The sequence below is a fragment of the Chiloscyllium plagiosum genome, chromosome 1 (genome assembly GCF_004010195.1).
Source record: "Chiloscyllium plagiosum isolate BGI_BamShark_2017 chromosome 1, ASM401019v2, whole genome shotgun sequence".
Lineage (NCBI taxonomy): Eukaryota > Metazoa > Chordata > Chondrichthyes > Orectolobiformes > Hemiscylliidae > Chiloscyllium > Chiloscyllium plagiosum.
In genome coordinates this window covers 38,410,223-38,434,379 of record NC_057710.1, presented here as the reverse complement: position 1 = coordinate 38,434,379, position 24,157 = coordinate 38,410,223, and positions in this window count along the sequence as shown.

The following is a 24,157-nucleotide window of genomic DNA, read 5'->3' as shown; positions in this document are numbered from 1 at the left end:
GCCATAACAAATACAAGTTTGAACTATGGAAGAAATTTGAACAAAGATCAACTAAGTGTCAATTTTGGGGAGTTTCAAGAAGGATTTCCTTCCACGAGCAAGTTGCTTTGTGCAATATCCAAAGCTCGCTTCATTAGATATGCACCATGCTACAGTGGCACATTGCTCATGCTATCATGCTCAGCATAGCAGAAGCACCCAGCTCATATCTACTGATAACGAATGTCAATGAAGTTCTGTCTGGCTAGCTACATCTGACTGCACTACTCCATCATGATCTCCTGGCACTAGCACTGAATGTGCACCAGGCAAAGTCTGCCAACCAGGAGCTCCCCTTCACCATGTGGAAATCAAAAAGAAATGCTTCACTATGAATCATAAATGTATTGCCATTTTACATCATTACCTGCCACCTGCAGCTACAAGAATGCATGTAATACCTGCCCTTAGCGCCACACAATCCTAGAACCCTGTTGAAGAAAGTATATTCCTTCCCTAACACTCAGCATAGCATGACATTTTCTCAATGTTCACTTTGAGAGTGTCACATGCTGAAAAAATCTTTAAATGGTTGAAAATATTCACTTTCATTCAACAACACAAGTGAAAATAAACACAGATAAGAAAGTTATGGACAAGGATGCCCCTTGAGCAAAAACAAATTTGTAATCAATGCATCTAACTAATACCTATTGATAGCAAGTGTCAATGAAGTCTGTTTGGTTTGTTACAACTGACTGCACCACTCTATCATGATGAAGGTGAGGTTCCTTCTATTCAGGAGTTTCCTTTTTTTCCTCCTCAGAAGACTACTGTTCTATTTGAAGCTTATCAGCATCCATCACATTCCCTCTTTGTCTGCTCCAGTTGTGCATAGCACATCTTACACGGATTATGCACCATACTCCGCGTGGGTGTATGCAGGACTCTCAGACCTATGCAAGCATTGGACCTTATATCCAAGAGGACCATCATCTGCCCCTTGATGGCCTTGCTTGAAAAATGGTCTGCATTGTATCTACATGCCATTTCAGTCAGAGGGTTGCGTAATACAGTCATCATCAATGGTTGCAGAGGTGCCTCTTTCTAAGGTGAAACAACTCAGTAACATGAGACTTCTGAAGGATTTGGCATTGTGGCAGCATCTCAACAACAGTACCAAATTATCAATTAAATACTATAAACAAGAACAAAATACTTATTTTGATTTTCCTAAAATGATAATTGCTTCCAATGGGAATTAATTGTTTTGTCTGTTTCGGAAGAAAGGCTGAATCCCTTCAAATTTAGATTAGTACAATTTCGTGCATTTTCCTTCATGTTCCTGTAAAAACTAGGAGCAGGAGTAGCAGTTTAGTTCCTTGAGCCTGCTCCACCATTTGATATGATCATGGATAATTGCATCTCTGCCTCAAGTATATTTTCCTACTCGCTCTCCATAGCCCTGCAACCCATTATTAATTTAAAAATCTGTACATCTCCTGCTTAAATTTATTCAATGTTCCTACAGCCACCGTACTCTGGGGTAGTGACTTCCATAGATTCATGACACCCTTTGAGAGAACTAATTTCTCCTCATTTCTATTTTAAACCTTCTACCCCAATCCTAAAATTATGACCTCTCATTTTAGTCTCCTTTATCAATCTCTTTTATACATTCTCTGTTATACTCCAGAAAGTATAAGCCTTAACTGCTCAATCTCTCTTCATAAGACAAAGTCCTCATCTCTGGAATCAATCTTGTGAACCTCCTCAGAACTGCTTTCAGAACATCCTTCCTCAAGTGAGGACACCAAAGTTATTCACAATATTCCAGATGTGGTCTCACTGATGTTTACATTTTGTTTCTAATTATTAGGATTCAGGTGCTCATTGTCAATGACAAAGCAAGCTATTAACTAAATAACAAGAATGTCTATTTTTCAAAACATTTTAACAATGCATTGGTCACTGTTGCTGCCAAATAAAAACTTCTAAACAGTTTTGAACATTTTATTTCAGGATAAAATAGCCATCTGAGAAGACATTGAAGAATAGTGGTCACGTTAATGCTTCTAATTGGCATTGCAATAACATTGATATATCAGAAACCCATTTTACTGTGACAAGGGTTTACTCAAGAAATGCACAACAGGGGCATGACTCCAAAGTCTAATTGGAAAAAGTCCATATAGTATAGATGTTGGCTGAGGACAGGATCAGATATCATGCAATGTCCTCCACATGAGGAGTTGAATAGATCCATTTTCTTTGGGCAGAATAGTCTGCAAACATTAACCATCTAAGATCATACATGAAGAATGGGTACTGGAGTGAGACACTGACAACTGCCAGTGCCTACTTCTCACAAGCAGGATTGAAGTTGGACAACTTCTTAAGAAAATAATCTGTGAATCCAAGGGGTTGGGGGTCAACAAGATGAAGCCAACAAGAGTGACAAACATTGTCTGTGCATTGACTGGATGGGATTTCCTGATGGTGGGTTGAAATAAAGTCAGAACATGTTTGCAACATAATAAGCCTCATACCAGCCTGTTACATCAACTACATCCTATCTTTAAAATAAAGTTAGCAGGGCCTAAGAACCTTATTACACCCAGTTCTTGTTTGCATCAGTTGGCTTTGTGCAATTGTGTGTAAGGTCAGCAGCTTTCCTTGTCTTATAGCACAATGGAAGGGAGCAGAAGGCATTTTGTATGAAGGCTCAGGAAAATCAGCACTGAGCCAGTGGTATCTCTGGTATTGTGGACTGGTGTTACACCTATAGAGGAGTGTAACGGGAAGGACAAGACTTCAGAGGTGTGCTGGGGTATACTGGAAATAGTCAATCATTAAGAAAATGAAGGGCAGAAAAGGCAATGTCAACACTGTCCAAACCTTATGATGATGGCTGCCAAAGTCCTTACAAGGTTTTAAGCTCAGCTAATTCATTTGAAGTGTACCTGCTGAAAGTGATCTCAGACAGTGTTCTTTACAACCCATGTGAGCCTGCAAATTCAACCATCTCCCACACAGTGCTGTCCGCACCATGGGACACGAGACTTGATGACTGACAGCCTGTCCCGGACTTCCCATATAGATGCGACAGTCAAAAAGGCACATCAGCGCCTCTTCTTCCTCAGTTTGCTCAAGAAATTCAGCATGCCCATAAGGACTCTCACCAACTTCTACAGATGCACCATTGAAAGCATACTGTCCAGTTGCATAATGCCCATCCATGGACTCTATTTACATGGCTCATTGTTATAGAAATGTTGCCAACATTATTAAACACCCATCGCACCCTGGTAATGCTCTCTTACAACCTCTTCCGTCAGGCAGGAGATACAGAAGCTTGAACACATGCACCAGCAGGTTCAGGAACAGCTTCTTCCTGGCCATTATTAGGCTGATGAATGGACTGTCTAACCTCAAAAAAAGTCGGTCTTGCTAATGTTGATCTCGCCTAGCGCACATGCTGTGCAATGTAACCTGTACGCCTCTGTCTAAGTTTTTTTACAAACTTTGATCTGTACATGCCTGCTTACTATGATCTGCCTGTACTGCTCATAAACAATAGTTTGGTACATGTGACAATAAATCAATCAATCAATAACATCATCGTTCAATAAAGAGGGAACAAACAAGACTTATAAAGGAAAATTATAGCAGATGCTGGAAATCTGAAATGAATACAGGCTTCTGCTCTGAGGAAGGGTCACTGGACCTGAAACACTGATTTCTCTCCAATGATGCTGCCAGAGGTGCTGAGATTTTCCAGCAATTTCTGTCTTTGTTACAGAGAATTCTGGAGCATTCAGTTAATGTTTTTGAGTCTTCAGTACAGTCATACCAGACTCAAAACATTAAGTCTGTTTCTCTCTCCAGAGATGCTGTCAGACCTGCTGAGTTTCTCCAGTGTTCTTTGTGTTTGTTTTAAAAGAAAAGTTTGTTTCTTCCACAAGAAAGGCAAAGTATCTAACTCCACCGTAACCATCAATGCATGCCAACATTGGAGCGTTCTAATCAGTTTCAAAAAATAACAATGGCACACATATCAATGAAGTGAAACTGATGTAATGTGAAATATTTATCAGTCAAATATAATTTTGGAAAAATCCAGTGTCACCTTTGTGCTCTCAAATCTTGTGTTAACATCAATGAAACTGGGCAGGAAAGTTGTGTATATAATGCAGAGCAGTTCTTACTTGCCTAGACTGCCTTTTTATTGCCTGTGCTTTCATGCTACAATGCCAATTGATGGTGGATTTAAGCACCCAAAAGCATTCCTTACCACTTAATTGTACATCTTCTCTGAAATCCCACCCCAGATCCCCAGCACTTCAAACTTTAGTTGCAATAACAAAACTGCAATAAATGGAAGAAAAGAATTGCCTGATGTTTGTGTGCAGTTCTGGGATCCACATTATAGGAAAGATATGATAACATTTTGAAAGGTGCACAGGAGATTTACCAGGATGCTGCAAGGACTGGAGAGTTTCAGTTATGAAGAGAGATTGGGCAGACTAGGGTTGTTTTCTTTAGACAGAGGAGATTGAGAGGGGACACCATTGACATGTATAAAATTGTGAGGGGCATAGATAGGGTAGACCTAGATTCATAGAGTCATAGGGATGTACAGCAGGAAACATACCCTTCGGTCCAACTTCTCCATGCTGACTAGATATCCCAACCTAATCTAGTCCCATTTGCCAGCACTTGGCCTATTTCCCTCTAAGGAAAAACAAAAACAGATGCTGGAAACCAGAGTCTGGATTAGAGTGGTGCTAGAAAAGCACAGCAGGTCAGGCAGCATCCGAGGAGCAGGAAAATCGACGTTTTGGGCAAAAGCCCTTCATCTAATTCATATTCATATACCCATCCAGATGCCTTTTAAATGTTGTCATTGTACCAGCCTCTACCACTTCCTCTGGCAGCTCATTCCATACATGCACCACCCTCTGCATGAAAACGTTGCCCCTTAGGTCCATTTTAAATCTTTCCCCTCTCGCCCTAACACTATGCCCTCTAGTTTTGGACTCCCCCATCCCAGAGCAAAGACCTTGTCTATTTACCCTATCCATCCCCCTCATAATTTTATAAACCTCTATAAGGTCACCCCTCAGCCTCTGATGGTCCAGGGAAAACAGCCCCAGTCTATTCAGGGTCTCCCTGTAGCTCAAATTCTCCAACCCTGGCAACATCCTTGTAAATCTTTTCTGAACCCTTTCAAATTTCACAACATCTTTCCAATAGGAAGGAGGCCAGAATTGCACACAATATTCCAACAGTGGCCTAACCAATGTCCTGTACAGCTACAACATGACCTTCCAACTCCGATACTCAATGCTCTGCCAGCAAAGGAAAGTACAGTATATCCAACGCCTTCTTCACTATCCTACCTACCTGTGACTCCACTTTCAAGGAATTATGAACCTGCACTCCAAGGTCCCTTTGTTTAGTAACACTCCCCAGGATTTTCCCATTACATGTATAAGTCCTGCTCTGATTTGCCTTTCCAAAATGCAGCACCTCACATTTATCTAAGTTAAACTCCATCTGCCACTCCTCGGCCTATTAGCCCATCTGATCAAGATCCTGTTGTACGCTGAGGTAACCTTAAACACTGTCCACGACACCTCCAATTTTGGTGTCATCTGCAAACTCACCAACTATACCTCCTATGTTCACAACCAAATCATTTACATAAAAGGTGAAAAGCAGTGGACCCAGCACCAATCCTTGTGGCACACCACTGCTCACCTCCAATCTGAAAAGCAACCCTCCACCACGGCCCTCTGCCTTCTACCTTCAAGCCAGAAAGAAACATTTCTCTTTGACAGAGGGATCAATGATGAGGGGGCATCCATTTAAGGCAAGGGCAAGAAGGTTTAGATGATATGTAAGGAAAAATATTTTTACCCAAATGGTGATGGGAATCTGAAACTCAATGCCTATCAGGGTAGTACAGCAGAAACTCTCATAACATTTAAGAAGTATTTAGATGAGTGCTTGCGAGATCAAGGCTATGGGTCAACTACTGGAAAATTAGATTAGAATAGTTGGGGCTTGTTTTTGACCAATGTGTACATGATGGGCCGAAGGGCCTTTGTCTGTGTTGTAGATCTCTATCTCTCTATGGTGCACACTTTCAGTTATACTGTCAGAAATAACGGTGTTGAAAAATCCTTCTCAAACAGATGTTTTTGATACATTGCAGACCATAGGTGTATTATGGACTATTCAAAGCTATTTGTTGACTGATGCCTATGCTAATTTGCAGATGATGCTCTGTGGTGTTTTCTTTTTGTTTCCAACACTATTTCTACAACTGATTATTTACAGCCAAGTGCTTTTGAGCAGATCAGCAAAGCTCTGTGAATAGGGGCCTTAATAGGTTTAATCATCAATAAAACAGAACAACTTGTTTCTCATTTAGACAGGAAGGTCATCATCGCATCATCAGTATGAAGAGTGAGTCCCAGTACATGTTTCTTGTTTTCCATCTGGAACAGTTATCCATTAGAGCTAACAAACTTTTCTGTCTTTTACACCATATGTTCAGATAAACAGTTTGGGTTCCACCTAAGTTTACCTATTATTGATCTTTTATTTTCAATGTATATTGAAATAGTGTAGGTGGGATGGGCTTCAGATTAGTATGACAGGGCGGCGCAACATCGAGGGCCGAAGGGCCTGTACTGCGCTGTAATGTTCTATGTTCTATGTAATTATATTAGCACTGTGTTTATTTTTGTCGTTCCTTTCTTCTCATTACATACCCCCATCACCTTTTCCTTTGGTGGCAGATGGAAGTGAAGTGATATAATTCACTAGCCAGGTAATCTAGGGGCCCAGGAGAATACTCTTAAAATCTAGGTTCAAACCACCCAATGGTAGCTGGTGAAATTTAAATTCAGTTCGCAAATCTTGAGGGTTTTTTTCAAAAAAAACAGTCTCAATGATTGTCATGAACATTAAAAACAAATTATAATATATACATATTGGTGTTCATTTTAAAAACACATGAAACAACTCAACAAAGATGGCTGCTCGACTCGTGCATCTGGCCTTAGCAGGAATTTTCTATGCACTTCTCTGAAGTCAATGTCAACCAGACAATCAATGTGCATGTAACTCCTGATGGGTCTGGAATGTTAATTATTGTGTTATAGGCTATTGCAGAGGCATGTCTTCAAGAAAAGCACAGACACATTAAAATTGCAAATGCAGCCATTCTATGAGCTGTATCAATGACGTTCCACTTAACCATTGGAATAGGCCATTGACAGTTGTCAATCTGACTTTGTCTCCACGGGAACTACTTCTCCCCCTACAGGAGGTTTACAAAGTTAAAAATCACACAACACTCGGTTATAGTCCAACAGGTTTAACTGGAAGCACACTAGCTTTCGGAGCGACGCTCCTTCATCAGGTGATTGTGGAGGGCTCGATCGTAACACAGAATTTTAACACAGATCGTAACACAGAAACACAGGAGGTTTAGTCACATGACATCCATAATTGTTAAATCCAAACACCCTTAAATCTATACCATTTTTTCCTTTATTTATTGTAAAAGATTTTTAACATTTTACAAAATTATAAATTACAATAAAAATAGTATAACCATCTTATAGTATAACAACAATAACAATAAGCTACTACTCTACAAAACAAATAAAAAAACTACCAATACTGCAATTCAATGAATAATTAAACAAAATAAGTTAAACTAAATTAGGTTGAATTAAATGACATTACACCACACAGCGCAATCCCACCGAAGATCCTCATCATTGGGAGCATCAATTGGCATACCTGTACTTATTCAAAATACTTCTTCATTAGGTCCCTGACCCGCTAGACCCAGTCTTCATGGCTATACAGAGGCCCTAATCAATATAGCCAACAAGTCTGTGACTATATGGTTCAAAAGGGCCATCACATCTTCTAAAAAAGTTCCGTTTTGTGGTTCACCATACTTGTAAGGAAATCTAAGGTGTCAGGTTCCATAACTAACGTGCGCCACCCTGATAGGCCTGGGGGATTTTCCGAGATCCAGCTCATCAGAATGTTCTTCCTCGCATAATATGAGAGAATATTAAACAGTTGCCTCCCATGCTCATCTAAAGAAGGCAGACTCGGCAGACCCAAGAGGACGAATACTGGATCTAGCTTGACTTCAGTTCCCAAGATCCCTTCCAAAACATTTGCTATAGCGCCCCAATACCTACAAAGTTTGTGCATGACCACAAGCAGTGTGTGAGAGTTTATTTTGCATTTAGGGCACATTGGAGACGTTCCTTTTGTAAATTTCGCAAACCACTCCAGGGCCAAATAGGCCCTGCGGAGAACCTTCAGTTGTATTCTATTACAGATCAAAATCTTTCTCACATTCTCCTAAATGTCCTCCCATGCCTCTGACAAGATCTCCACTCCCAATTCCTGAGTCCAGATCTCACAGAGCCGTTCAATATCTTTCGAGACACCGCCTCCCAGTAAATGATAATGGGTACTAATCGAGAGAATACCTATGGACTGAAGTACTCTCCTCTCCACATCAGACTTATAAGGATTAACCAGTAGCGTGGTCTTTTTCTGCATAAAGCCCCGAATCTGAAAATAACAGAACAGATCCCTACTGGACACTTCATATTTAAGGCTCAGCTGATCAAAAGGCATCATGGCGTCGCCCTCAAATACATCTCCCAAACAGGACACTCCTTTAGACTCCCATAACCTAAAGCCAGAATCCATTGATCCTGGCTGAAATCCTGGCATTCCTACTATAGGAGTAAGAGAGGAAGTTTTATATAAATTGCCCATGCTTTGTCGCATCATTCTCCACGCTTTAACCATGTTAATGAAAATCGGGCTTTTACAATGCTCCGTAACAGCCCTCATTTTGTCCATAAACAATAAATTAATAAGGGGACATTGTGCCTGGGAGGCCTCATTGTCCAGCCATATTGACCTCAGGTCCTGACAAGCCCAATCATTTACATAGGATACTAGGGAACTTATTTCTCTTGAAATCTCTTCCTCACCATCCCCTGTGGAAGCTGCAGTTTAGCAAGCTCAGAAAGGGGTCACCTGGGTCACCAGATGAAAGAACCAAGCCAGCTGTTAAGGCTCTGCAACATTTGCCTTGGTAGCATTCGCATGGGATATAATAAGTGAGGAAGAGCATTCATTTTATCTAGGGCTATTCTACCCAACCAAAGTATTGATAGAACCTCCCAAAGCTGAAGGTCATGTCTTATCTTCTCAAGCAAATGCACAAAATTAGCTTTATATAATTGATCAAAGGTAGGAGTAATAAAAAATACCTAAATATAGAAAACCTCCCTGTGACCACCCGAAAGGGAATCGGATTCCACCTTCAACATCGGGTACTTCCACAAGACCTCCCCATGGGCACAGCCTCTGATTTCATAAAGTTGATTTTATAGCCAAAGAAAGAGCTAAATAAATTAATATTTTGTATTAAATGGGACACAGATATTGTCTGGTTAGATAGAAAAAGAAGTACGTCGTTTGCATAAAGGGCGATTTTATGCCCCCCCTCACTGCCGATCCCACTTCCGGAGCAACTATGTTGGCCTCCCTCCGGATAGCCTCCACCAATGGCTCAATCACTAATGTAAACCGCAGCGGTGAAAGGGAGAACCCTTGATGGCTGCCTCTACCAATACTAAAATTGTCAGATATTATGCCATTAATGAGGCTCACTGTCATAGGATCACTATATAATACTGCCAACCATCTAGCAAAGATACCCTCAAGACCAAACCATTCCAAGACATAAAAAAGGTATGGCCATTCCATTCGGTCAAACACTTTCTCCACATCCAAGGAGACTACCAAGCCCGGAATTGACCCCTGCTGGCACAGCTGGACCATGTTCAGAACTCTTCTAATACTGTTAGAAGACCCACGACCCCCAATAAAACCTGTCTGGTCCTCCTTTACAATAGAGGGCAATACCTTCTCCACCCTCAGTGCTAGCATTTTCAACAGAGTTTTAAAATCCACGTTTAGCAGCAAGATGGGCTTGTATGAAGCACTGTCCTCTGGTGCTTTCCCTCTTTTGTGAATAAGGGAGATAGTTAGCTTCTCTCAGAGAGGATGGGAGGCTGTCCTGACTTTACAAATAATTGTACATGTCCAACATTGGCCCGGCCAACATATCTATAATGTCCTTATAAAACTCACTTGGAAATCCATATGGGCCGGGCGCTTTACCACTTTGGAACTGCCTTGCCCCCTCCTGTATCTCTTGCACTGTCATTCCAAAGGGCGCCTGCTCCAAATTTACATCTGGGAGGTCCAAGTACCTAAAAAGGGACTCCATCTTCTCCAACCTGTCCTCACAGATCTCCGATCGACACAACTTAGAGTAAAATCTCCAAATCATTTTGGAATCACAAGTGAGAGTACCAGTACCTTCTCTAATGGATATGATAGATTGAGGGGGGCGCTCTCCTTCCTGGCCAGATATGCCAGGCATCTACCCGGCTAATCACCACACTCAAATTGCCTTTGTTTGCAAAGGAGATCGCTCTCCTCGCTGCCTGGGTGAGCACGGAGTTCAGAGCAGCCCGGTGAGCTGCAATCCACTGTAGCTTGGTCACAGATGGCCTGTCAAAGTACACTGTCTCAGCTGCCTTCAACCAGGCCTCAAATATACGCTGCTGCTCTCCCCTCTGTAGCTTCTGGGTCGCTGAATAAAAGATAATTATACCCCTTGCATAGGTGTTGGCAGTCTCCCAGAGCACCGACGGGTTACTGGCCGTACTCAAATTAATATCCCAGAAAATTTTAAACTCCCATGAAAAGTACTCAATAAACTTATTGTCCTTCAGGGGAAGTGGCACAGTGGCTCAGTGGTTAGCATTGCTGCCTCACAGTGCCAGGGTCCAGGTTCAATTCCAGCCTCGGGTGACTGTCTATGTGGAGTGTGCACATTCTCCCTGTGTCTGCGTGGGTTTCCTCTGGGTGCTCCAGTTTCTTCCCACAGTCCAAAGATGTGCAGGTCGGGTGAATTGGCCTTGCTAAGTTGCCCATAGTGTTCAGTGCATTAGTCAGAGGGAAATGGGTCTGGGGGGGTTAGTCTTTGGATGGTCAGTGTGGACTGGTTGGGCTGAAGGGCCTGTTTCCACAATGTTGGGAATCTAATCTAATCAAAAGGACCCAGCGCTAATGCCGCAAGCCTGTCCCATTATCTCTAGCCTTAACCTCCGAATACATTGCCGCATGTTCAGAAATGGCTATGTTCCTAATTCTACAGGACAGCACCGAATCCAAAAAGGCCAGAGGAACAAAAACATGTCAATCCTTGTGGGGCATTTGTGTTGGTTAGAGAAAAAAGTAAAGTCTCTACCATCAGGGTGAAGGCATCTCCACACATCCACCAGCCCCAACTCCCCACATAAGTCCACCAGTCATTTGGATTGCAGGGTGGCACCTGGGAGACCCCGGGCATCCTGTCCACTTTGGGGTCCATAAGACAATTATCATGTGGCACACTTCAAAAGCCATCAAAACTTTTCCATTTTAAAAAAGTAGTTGGTTCAGGGATCAGCACTGATACAACATCAACCGACAATATCACAAACATAATTTCAGGCCATGAGAAAAAGCCTCTGCCCTGTAAAAGGCTGCCAACAATTTATACTTGAACGTTCTGCAAATAAACTTTATTTCATTAAAACAATAAAGCAGATCCTGTATATCTGCAAAACTTTGGAAGAAAAATTTTGAAGAGATTATTAAAGAGAATAAAATTGTCTACAAACTTCAGCTGCTGGTTAGCCCTTTCAACGATCCCTGCAAGGAATTATCGATGGTTAACACCAGTTTTGGAGTTTTTCGACTCAAACTTAAAGCAAGGTTGTTGTTAAATGGGGTAGTATGCATAATGTGTTTCAACTTGCCTTTGCCTTTGCTGATACTAACTCCCAGTGTATGTGTTGTGAGTGCATCCATGTTGCAAAATATTCCCCATTTATTCGAGTCTGTTGAATAAACTTTATTTCTGGTTTAATGTTAGCAGTGTTTTTGCAGTTCACGGTCCTATAAGGAGAGACTTCTTTTGATTTGTTCATGAGATGTTGGTTTCAGTAACTGGGTCAGCAATTATTGCCCACTCCTAGTTTCCCTAGAGAAGATCATGATGAGCTTCCTTCTTGAACTGTTGCAGTCCTTAGGATCGAGGGATACTGATAGTGCTGCTTGGAAGGGAGTTCCAGATTGTTGTCACAGCAACAATGAAGAAATCGTAATCTAGTCCCATGTCAGGACTGCATGGACACGAATTTGAAGGTGGCCCTGTTCACGTGCATCTACAGCCCTTATTGTCATTCTAGGTAATAGAAGCTCCAGATTTAGAAGATGCTGGTAGAGGAGTCTTGGTGAGTACTACAGTACATTTTGTAGAAGGTATACATTCCTGCCATTGTATATCAATGATGAAGGGAGTGAATGTTGAAGGTGGTGAATGGGGTGTCAATTAAGCAGTCTGCTTTATTCACAATGGTATTGAGTTTATTAATTATTGTTGTATCTCATCTTCACATTGATAACCTTCATCTCATTGTATGGCACCACACTGTGGAGAAGAAAATAGACTTTGAACAGATCTAGTAAATCGAAACTGGACATCCATAAGGTAAGGTGAACCATCAATCAGCAAAATGCTATTGCCCATTATACAATTACCATCAAAAAAGACACATTTTATCAAAACTTTTCACCTTGCAATTATCAGGACAATTTTCACGAAATGTCAATGTAAAGGGAAAACATTTGTGCTGTATGATTCATTGGCTTAAGTGATGTTCTCTATCCATTACACAAAGGAGTAATGCGGTACATGAATTTCATAACTGAGGTGATGCTATGTATGTTGTCTGCACATCCCATAGACTGGTGGATTGTTTCAGTCAATGTATCCCTTCAACTGTTCAGAACAAGCAAGATATTACCTAACCAGCTTGCACTCCCAAAATTAAATGCAGTGTCCAACATTTGTTGTGATTCTGTTATAGTCCAACTTTTACTAAGTAATCATGAAGAATTACACTGACAGCCAAATGGAAATGTCAGTGGAGCTTGCATTGTGGTGCACTTGTGTGTACTGCAAGCTACATATCTAAAGCACATGCCTTCTTCTTTACAGACAGAAAGAACATGAACAAGAACTGTACCTGCTTCAATTCAACAAAAATAGATGGCAGCCATCTCCTGATTCATTTGTCAGGGCAATGCCTTGACCAATCAGAGTCAACTCACTTTGTATAAATTTAAACAAAACCTAGGCAGTTAACTGTCAGTCATCAGTAACTGTCACATTTTGCATAGAAACACTTCTACCAGAGTTCACTTGCCAACCAGTCTGCACTTTTCTGTCATTCAATATAAATTATGTTTTCCTTTCCCTATGATTTTCTGAATTCTTCTGATGAGTGTGAGGCAAAGAGCTTCAACAAAATGTGACTTTTTTCTACTAAATGATTAACGATCATCAAACTGAAGGACAGCCCTGCTTCAATGAAGAATGCAGGAAATTGTGCAGGAACAACAACAGATATAGTTAAAAGTGAGGTATCAACCTAGTGAAGCAGCAATGCAGACCTATTTACATCCCAATAACAGAACCAGTAATTGATAGACACAGCTAACTGAGTTGATGAAATTTCCATTGAGTTTTTGTTGCAACAGTTTGGGAAAAGCGGTGGCCAGGAGAAGGAGGAGGCTCCATAAATATTCCCATCTTCAATCACGCAGGACCCAGTGCATTAGCACAAAACATGTAAAGGCAGGAGTGCTGGATGAATGATCCATCTCAGGTACCGCCTGGTGTCTCCTGTATCTCAAACTCCAGTGTTGAGCTTGTTTGATTCACCCCATGGAATATTAAATAACAGCTGGAGGTACTGGTTACTACAAAGGCTCTCTGGATGGAAGCTGTGGGGGAGAGGGGTCAGCCAGTCAGACAAGGACAAAGGATGGTCTTCAGCAGCCAGAATATTACCCACCATCCAGGCCCCAGCTGCCCTCAAATTATGCAAATGGAGGATGGAAACCATTTTATTTGGCTGTGGAAAGGCAGGTAATTGTTCCACTGATGGACTGGGGCCCTTAAATGGCTGTTAATTGACCACTATTGTGCCATAATTAGTGATATAGACCTTCCTGCCCTGAAAGTAGTTGCTGAGATAGCAGAAGGGAGCAGGTAACTCTGCAATACTAAACAGTACAACTGTTTGCCCTTCCTAGCACCTGCCCTGCCACCATAAGGAGGGGAAAATCCACCTGTAAAGTTTCCTTTTCTTATAAGGAAAGTCTTACAGAACTTAACTTCAGCTTTTTCATTGAATTCTTCTCTTGACGTTGCACTTTTCTGGTTCACAAATATAAGTGAGGAGTTACTATAATCAATGTTGCCTCTCTCTATTTGTTCTACCAATCTGCGACTTGTTTGGCCATTCTGTCAGCCTATCCATTTCTGTTATAGTCAATTGCTTTCATCCTTCGTGTCAGTCAAGTATGAAATCATCATTAAACTTTTTGAAATATTAGTCTGTCTACCAATATATAAGTCACTTACATACATCAAAAGAATCAGTGATTTTAGCATTTACCCTTGACCACAGCAAAGTCAACAATCCACAAGTCTGAACAGCAGACATATACCGAAATACCATAAGATACAGCAGCAGAATTAGGCCATTTGGCCTATTAAGTCTGCTCCATCATTCGATCATGGCTGATATGCTTTGCTACACCATTCTCCTGCTTTCTCCCTGTGACTCTTGAGCCCCTTACCAATCAAGAATCTATCCATCTCTGTCTTAAATACACTCAATGATGACCTCCACAAGTCTCTGTGGCGATGAGTTCCACAGATTAACCACTGTCTAACTGGGGAAATTCCTCCTCATCTAAGTTTTAAAGAATCGTCTCTTCACTCTGAGGCTATGCCCTTGGGTCCTAGTCTCTCCTATTAATAGAAAATCTTCTCCACGTCCACTCTATCCAGGCCTCTCAGTACTCTATAAGTTTCAAAGAGATCACCCTCATCTTTCTAAACTCCATCAAGTGCAGACCTTGAGCCCTCAACCACTTCTCATATGACAAGTTCATCATCCACGGGATCATTCTTACAGACCTCCCCTAGACCACTTCCAATGCCAGCATATCTTTTCTTAGATAACGGGCCCAAAACTGCTCACAATAGTCCAATGCAGTCTAACCAAAGCCTTATACAGCTCCAGCAGTACATCATGGCTTTTGTATTCTAGACCTTTTGAAATGAATGCTAACATTGCATTTGTTTTCCTAACTACCAACTGAACCAACATGTTAACCTTAAGAGAATCCTGAACGAGGACTCCAAGTTCCTTTGTACTTCGAATTTCCAAAGCCTATCTCCATTTAGAAAACAATCTGCATCAGTTCAGTTAGAGCTGAGGAGCATACAGGGGGCAGAGACTATGATAGACACTACTTACAGGGAGGTGCTCACACCACAGGTTTAGTCAGGTAGATGGGTGACCACCAGGAGAGGCAGGCAGATAGATAAGAAATCGCCTGTGGCCATTACCCTCTCGAATAGTATAATGTTTGCGATCCTGCTGGGGGCGGATAGACTCTCAGGGGAGTATAACAGCAGCAGCCAGGCCAGTGGCACCACAACTGGCTCTGCTGTAGAGCACGGTCAGGCAAGATCCAAGAGAGCAAGGTCCAAGGTCGGAAACTCGCTAGTTGGAGGCACAGACAGACCGCATTTCTGTGGCCGCATTCGAGACTCCAGGATGGTGTATTGTCTCACTGAAGAATGTCTCTGAGCAATTGCACAAAATTTTTAAGAGTGAGGGTGTGCAGCCAGAGGTCATTGTGCACATTGGAACCAATGACATAGGTAGCAAGAGGGATAAGGTCCTGCAGTGTGAGTACAGAGAGTTGGGAAAGGAGCTGAAAAGCAGGACCTTGTGGGTAATCATCTTTGGGATACTATTAGAGCCATGTGGTAGTGAGGTAAGGAATAGGAAGATAGGAGAGATGAATGTGTGGCTAAGGAGCTGGTGCAGGAGGCAGGGTTTCAGGTTCATTGGGACCTCTTCTGGGACAGGGGTGACCTCTACAAGAGGGACGGGTTGAACCTAAACTGCAAGGGAACCAATATTCTCTCAGGAAGGTTCGCTAGTGCTGTTCAGCAGGGTTTAAATTAGAGTGGCAGGGGCTAGAACCTGGAGCAGCAGGTCAGCAAGTGGAGAGATTAGGATCAGCAAGTTAGGATCAGTAAATCAGAAAGAAAGGACAGGTAGAATCAGATAATGAGCATGATGGTACTAATGTTTATTTCAACATAAGGAGTATTATAGGTAAGGAAATCGAGCTTAGATCCTGGATCAGTACATGGGACCATGTTGTTGTGGCCATTACAGACACTTGGTTGAGACAGGGACAGGAACTGGCTGCTCAATGTTCCAGGACTGGGTTGCTTTAGACGAGCTAGACAGAAAGTTAAAAGTGGTGAAGGAGTTATATTACTAATCAGGGGGAATGTTGCATCTGCACACAGAGAGGACATACTGGAGAGCTCATCCACTGAGACAATATGGGCAGAGCTCAAAAATAAGAGGGGTGCAACCACTCTGTTAGGGTTATACTATAAGCCCCCCAACAGCAACCGAGACATTGAGGAAAAATATGTAGGCAGATTATGGAAAGATGCAATGACAGCAGGGTTTTCATAGTGGGTGACTTTAGCTTCCCCAATTTTGACTGGGCCTCCCTTAGAGCAAAAGGCTTAGATGGAGCAGAATACGTTAAGTGCATCCAAGAAGGTTTCTTGAAACAGTATGTAGATAGGCTAATGAGCCTGGCCAGGTGACTGAACCTTTTAGTGGGAGAGCATTTTGGAAATAGTGATCACAACTTCTTAAGTTTTAAGACAGCGATGAATAGAGAGAAGTCAGGACCTCGTGGCAAGGTACAAGATTGGGGGAGGGCAAATTACATCAGTATTAGGCAGGAGCTAGGGAGTGTATATTGGAAACAGCTGTTATCAATCAAGTCCATATTTGACATGTGGGAATTGTTTAAAGACCTGCTGATGAGAGTTCAGGACCAGCATGTTCCAGTATTGAGGAAGGACAAGGATGGTAAGGTAAGGGACCCTTAGATAATCAGGGAGGTTGTGAAGTTAGTCAAAAGGAAAAAAGAAGCATATGTAAGGTTTAGAAAGCTAAAATCGGACAGAGCCTATGAGGATTATAAAGAAAGAAGGAAAGAACTCAAGCAGGGAATTAGGAGAGCAAGAAGGAGCCATGAAATGACCTTGATAAGTAGAATTAAAGAGAATCCCAAGGCATTCTGTACTTACATTAAAAACAAAAAGGTAACTAGGAAGAAGGTCAGACCACTCAAGGATAAAGGAGGGAACTTGTGCTTGGAGGCAGAGGATGTGGGTAAGATCCTAAATGAGTACTTTGCTTCAGTAATCACCTAGGAGAAAGATCTGTAGGATAGTGGACTTTGAGTAGAGCACACTAATATGCTGGGGCACTTTGAGATCAATAAAGAAGTGGTATTGGATCTCTTGAAGAACATAAAGGTGGATATGTCCCCAGAGCCTGATGGTATCTACCGCAGGTTACTGAGAGAGGCAAAAGAGGAGATTGACCAAGATCTCTGTATCCTCGCTCATCACTGGAGAGGTCCCAGAGGACTGGTGATTAGCTAATGTTGTTCCTCGATTCAAGAAGGGAAATAGGGATAGTCCAGGAGATGATAGATCGGTGATCCTTACATCAGTGATTGGGAAGCTATTGGAGAGAATTCTTAAGAATAGGATTTATGTGCATTTGGAAAAGCATGGCGCAATTAGGGACAGTCAGCACAGCTTTGTGCAGGGGCAGGTTACATCTTAGTAACTTGATTGAATTTTATGAGGAGATGATAAGGGTAGAGCAGTGAATGTTGTTTACATAGACTTTAGTAAGGCTTTTGACAAAATCCTTCATGGTAGGCTCATCTGGAAAATTAAGATGCATAGGATCCATGGTGACTTTGCCACTGGGATTCAGAATTGGCTTGTCCACAGAAGGCAGAGGGTAGTGGTGTTTTTCAGGCTAGAGGTCCATGACGAGTGGTGGTCTGCAGGGATCCATACTGGGACTTCTACTGTTTGAGATGTATAAATGACGTAGTGGAAACTGTAGATGGGTGGATTTTACAAAGAATTGTGGATGGTGTAGAAGGTTATCAAAGGATACAGCAGGATATAGATCAGTTGCAGATCTGGGCCGAGAAGTGGCAGGTGGAGTTTAATCCAGGTAAGTGTGAGGTGCTACACTTTGGGAGATCAAATGTTAAGGACATCTACAAAGTTCATGGCAGGACCCTGAACAGCATTGATGTAGAGAGGGACCTTGGATTCAAGTCCACAGCTCCCTGAAAGTGGCCACAGAAGTAGATAGGGTGGTAAAAAAGACATGTGGCCTTTTTTGGTTGGGGAATTGAGTACAATGAGGATGAGGATGTACAACTGAGTACATGAGGATGTCATGTTGCAGGTTTATAAGACTTTGGTTAGGCCACTCTAAGAGAATTGCATTCAAATCTGGTTGCCACATTACAGGAAGGATATGGAGGCTTTGGAGAGGGTGTGGAAGAGGTTTGCCAGCATGCTGCCTGGATTAGAGGGTATGAGCTAGTAGGAGAGGCTGGAAAAACTCAGGTTGTTTTATCTAGAGTGGCAGAGGCTGAGGGGAGACTTGATAAACGTCTATATAATTATAAGATGCATAGATAAGGTTGACGGTCAGACTCTTTTACCCAAAGTTGAAAAATCTAAAACTGTGGGATACATTTAAGCTGAGGGGGGAAAAGCTCAAATGTGGTGTAAGAGGCAGGTTTTTTCCACAGAGTGGTAGGAGTCTAGAAAGCACTGCCAGGGGTAGTGGAGGCAGATAGAATAGGAGCATTTAGGAGACTTTGAGAGAAGCCCATGAATATGCAAGGAATGTAGGGATATGGACAAACGGTAGGCAGTAGAAATTAATTTAATTAGGCTTCCTGTTCGGTACAACAACATGAGCTGAAGGGCCCATTCTTGTGCTATACAGTTTTATATTCCATATTCATAATCTTGGTCTCTATTCTTCCTGCCAAAGTTTATGCCCACCTCACACTTTCCCACATTGTATTCTATCTGCCAACTCTATGTCCACTCTCCAAGCCTGTCCAAGTCCTTCTGCAGCATCCCTATTTCTTCAACACTATCTGTCACTTCACCTACACTTGCGTCAGCTGAAAACTTAGCAACAATGCCACCATTTCATTCATCCAGATCGCTACTGTATAATGTGAATAGTTGTCCACTGCAAATTCAGTGGTAACTTTTAACTCATTCAAAACCCATTCATTTACAGAATTAGAATTGGGCTCCAATGGACACAAAATTGAAATGAAAGGGGACATCAGAACTAATTATTTAACAGGGGAGATTATTAGAATGTAGCAAGTGTTGTTGCAAGGACTATTGAAATAGAGCTTGTAACATCATTCAGAACAGAAAATGATGATAAGTCTTTAGGAAGCAAGTGTGTAAGATGTGGAGGAAGGGTAAGGAAATACAATTAAACTCCAAATGGCTGTCTCTGACATTTTGGCAGTCTGCTTTGTCTCATGCGTTCTATATAAATTATATAATTTTAAAGTTATGATTAGTTCAGCATAAAGTCTTAACAGCATAGATTGACCAGTCAGGAGAAATGTAAAAAGCAGCTGATAACGCAGATGTTATTGCTATCACAGTTCTACTTATCACTATGTTGAAGTGTTCTTAATCATTGTTAACCAGCTTTGCTACCTGACTTAGTTTGCAATCTAAGTAAGGCTAGTGTGTCACAAAGTAACAACCACTGAGCTCTTAGTTGGCACACTCAAGATGACCAAAGCAAACACAAAGTCTTCAAACTGACAGAATCAAAAGACGTTTTGAAATGAGCATGAAATAATGTCACAGAGGCCGGTATCCCATCACCAAGTCATACTTTTTTTAACAAGTGTAAAGTCCTTGATGCTGATCCAGCTTCCTCTGAGGCAGCTCTCACAGTGAACAGGATGAATGACACCTCTGTTTCTATCTGTCAGTCAGGGCTCCCTGATTGAACCAGATTAACAGCCCCAATCTGGGAACTCCTATTCTAAGAGGTCCACCTGGCTGACCTGTGTGCAATCATTACATCCCTCCCCCTCTGAGTCTGAGAGTTAAGTCAGTTCTTAAGTTTTTTGTAGCTCCTCCTGGGGCGTTTTAGCACTGGATCAGGTTCCTCCAACTATGTGCCCCAAAGCATCTCAGAAAAAAACTAATTTTCTTCTTCAGGCGGCAAAGGCATCACCCACCATGTCCATCCCAGATTCCGAGGTATCATCAACACCTGATAGAGATGGAGAACCAATCGGCTGTAAAGGCTGTTGAGGAGCTGGGCACATTTTGTCCCCACACCGTTTGTGAGTTTGCAGCTTTCAGGACCGTCACACTGAGCCGAACTTCGCACATCACTCGACCTGACCTCATGACAACTATCCTTCTTGCGCGTCCAGGACCATTCCTGTGGTTCCTATGCCCAAACTTCATCTGCTGAAGTAAACTGTCTCTCTCTTGTTTCACAGACTCTTGCGTCCGGCATTGACATTCTAATGCTATTTCGCCCTCTTCCCCTGGCCCTGGAAGATCAGATTTAACCTGGTGTGGAGTCTTCTGTCCATTAGCAACATTATTGGAGTTATGCCTATGGTTAGAACATAGAACATAGAAGAATACAGCGCAGTACAGGCCCTTTCGCCCTCGATGTTGCGCCGATCCAAGCCCATCTAACCTACACTAGCCCACTATCCTCCATATGCCTATCCAATGCCCGCTTAAATGCCCATAAAGAGGGAGAATCCACCACTGCTACTGGCAGGGCATTCCATGAACTCAACACTCGCTGAGTAAAGAATCTACCCCTAACATCTGTCCTATACCTACCACCCCTTAATTTAAAGCTATGCCCCCTCGTAATAGCTGACTCCATACGTGGAAAATAGTATGGCGACCAAACCTGCACACAATATTCCAGATGCGGCCGCACCAGAGTCTTTTTCAACTGCAACATGACCTCAGTACTCTGGAACTCAATTCCTCTACCAATAAAAGCCAGTACGCCGTATGCCTTCTTCACCGCACTATTTACCTGGGTGGCAACTTTCAAAGATCTGTGTACATGGACACCAAGATCCCTCTGCTCATCCACACTACCATTAGCCCAGTACCCCATCTTTGCATGAGAGGTGGTGCTATAATCAAACAGGAACAGTGATGGTTTGATACCAAATAATGCTGTAGTCTATTTTTTTAAACCTGCTTTTAAAGTGTGGTCTGCTCTTTCTGCCACACAGCTGGATGATGAATGGCATGGAGCTTTCCTTATATCTCAAATAATCAGCTTTATAGCAAATACTCAAATTCTCTGCTCGGAAACAATGGCCCATTATTTGTGACCAACACCTCTGGGAGTCTGAGTCTTACAAAAGGTCTGTACAGTTTTTCTATCATCGTTCCCGTGTTTGATGAATGAACTCTATGCACGTCCAGCCACTTTGAGCGGATGTTTACAATGACTAAGAACATTCAGCCCATCAAAGGACCTGCATAATTATTGTGTAACCAAGTCCAGGGTTTACCTGGCCATTCCCATAAATGTGGGAGAGCTGCTGGTGGGAACTTTGTCCATATTGTCACTCTGGGCACTGCCCCACCAACGTGGCTACGTTTGGCCACCAGACATAATTTCTTACTAACGTTTTCATTTTGGAAATCCCTGATGGAGTTCAGCCAGTATCTGGTGGCAACCTTTGCTTGGGACAATCAACCTTGCTCCCTATAATAATATGCTGTCCTTTTGTGATCTGGTCTCTCCAAAAAGGTTTCAGTTCTGATTGTGACGGCCCTTTGGCTTCCCCCATCACCACCAGCTATTTCAGTTTTACCAGGACTGGATCCTTCTGTGTCCAAAGTCTGATATTGTCAGCTAATTTAAAACCATTATGAACTATTCCAGTGGCGGCAGCACCAGCAGTGTATCTGCCAGTGGGAGGCAGTTCAATGCATTCACATTTACCACTTGGCTTCCCGGACAGTGTTCAACTTGTAATTGTTCATACTTGGTATTGGAGCCCACCGCTGGCTTCAGCCAGAAGCTGTGGGCTGCACTGCCTGATCCTCTTTAATGTGGAGGTGCCAGTGTTGGACTGGCGTGGACAAAGTTAAAAATCACACACCAACAGGTAATAGTCCAACAGGTTTATTTGGAAGTGCTGCTCCTTCATCAAGTACCTTAATGCATTGTCTGAGCTGAGATGTCACTTTTTTTTTTATAAAACCTTAATTTATCTCAAGGATGTGATTTAGAAGAAGTTCTGGTATTTGAACATTAACAAAACCTGCAACCCATTCTAAGAGTGAAAGACTTAACAGCAAGCTTGGTTTGTTCAATATATCGTATCAGTTGCATGACACTGTAATCTTTTGCTATAAATTGTGTGATTCCATTCCACAGCTACCTGATGGAGGAGCAGCGCTCCGAAAGCTAGTACTTTCAAATAAACCTGTTTGACTATAACCTGGTGTGTGAGATTCTTTAACCTTATTCTCTTTCAGTAGACCTATGAGGGGTTTGTTTTACATTGTAATTACAAATTTATGTCTGTAAAGTTATTGGTGAAACTTCCTGATTCCACATATGTTCCCCAAACCTTCCTTCTCAATCTGGGCATATTTACGCTCTGCATTAGCCAGACTCCTAGAAGCATACGCTCTTGGACATTCCTCTCCATTGGGTCACCTATGAGCTAATAGTACCCCAGTGTCCTGTGGGGAGGCCTCACGGGTTAATAACAGATCTCACTTGGGATCATAATGCATCAACATCTTCGAGGACACCAGCTGTTTCTTCACTCCCTTGAAAGCTATGGCTTGACTATGTGACCATTTCCAAGGCTGACCATTTTTATAAAGAGTTGATGCAAAGGTGCCAGGATGAAGGCCAGGTTATGTAAGAACTTTCCATAATAATTCACCAGCCTAAGTAAAGACCTAAGCTCCAGTACAGGGAGCTGGGGCATCTTTGATCTCCCTCACTTTTTTTTCCAATGGGTATAACCCAGTCTTGTCGACTCTGTAGCCCATGTAGGTCACTTTGGGAAAACATTTTTCCCTTCTAGGACATACGCTGACCTGCGACAAATGTCTAAGTACCATGTCCAAGTTCTCTAAGTGTTCTTTATTGGTCTTCTCTGTTGTTAACATGTCATCCAAATAAATGTGACCTGCGGTAGACCTTGTAAGGTGTTCTCTGTCGTCTGCTGAAAAATTGCACACTTTGACAATACCCCAAATGGCAGTTTTGTGTATTGGTGCAAGCCGTTGTGGGTATTAATTGTAACATACGTCAGGGAATCCTCATCTAACCATAATTACAAGTACGCATGGCCCATGTCCAGCTTCGTGAAGGACAGGCTCCCTGCCAGCTTTACGTATAAATTCTCTATGCAAGGGTTTAGATATTTCTCCAGCTGTGAAATGTTTGTTTAAAATTCACACAGAGACAAACTGACCCATCAGACGTCACAGCAGTATGACTGGTGCTGTCCATTCCACAAACTGGACTGGTTTGAAAATTCCTTCACTTTCCAGATTTCTGATTTCTGCCCCGAAGGCAAACTGCATTGGGGTGGGCCTTGCAGGATCGTGGAATTAGTTCCTAGTCAACATATAAAGTGGTCTTGGCTCCTTTGATTTTCACCCGGATGACCTCATTATAATCACTACAGAGAACAGGGTCTATAAAATGGTCTCCTATTGTTTGACATCGAACAATTCTTCCGCCGCCTTCGCCTCCGCGCCTACTTCTTTAACCAAGACTCCCGCCCACCCTCTGACGACCCCTTCTCCCGCCTCCAACACACCCCATCCACCTGGACACCCCATGCTGGCCTCCTACCTGCCCTCGACCTCTGCATAGCCAACTGCCGCCACGCTATTAACCGCCACCTGAACTCCCCCACCCCTCTCACCCACTCCAACCTCTCACCCTCGGAACGCACAGCCCTCCACTCA